The sequence below is a fragment of the Frankliniella occidentalis genome, unplaced genomic scaffold (genome assembly GCF_000697945.3).
Source record: "Frankliniella occidentalis isolate FOCC.00 unplaced genomic scaffold, Focc_3.1 Scaffold602, whole genome shotgun sequence".
Taxonomy (NCBI): domain Eukaryota; kingdom Metazoa; phylum Arthropoda; class Insecta; order Thysanoptera; family Thripidae; genus Frankliniella; species Frankliniella occidentalis.
The window spans coordinates 31,959-32,474 of NW_026267718.1; positions in this window are offsets into that span (position 1 = coordinate 31,959).

Sequence of the window (516 nt, forward strand, 5' to 3'; positions counted from 1 at the left end):
TTTGGGTTTATAAGTCTATGACGCCCAATTGCCCACAAATTAATCAGATAATTTGAAGAAAACCCTCCTAAATCGCAATTAACATGTTCAAAATGGGAATATGGTGAAATGCTGGAGAGTATTAGGTTTCTGTGAAAAAGCAAAGCGAGCGAGAACATTTTTTGACCTTACATTTGAATTCTACATCAGTTGATGAGAGAAAAAAATAGGTCGATTTGGTATATCAATGCGAAGCAACGATAATGATAGAAGTACTTGTAGCTTTTGTAGTATGCTACATTTAAGTTAGTCTGCTGTAGGCTAAGCAACAGAACAAGTATTAGAATTTTGAACTTGCGAGCGAACTGAGCGAGAAGCCAGATCCAAACCGTTTTATTTGACACCTCAGGATCGATTTAAAAAGGGTTTTTAGCCCGCCCGTCTGCTTTGAAAAAGCTACCCAGCGGGCTTATGCAATCGACCTCAGGTCTGTGTGTCTGTCTGTTCCACTAGAAGGAGATGTGCTAGAGACTTGAA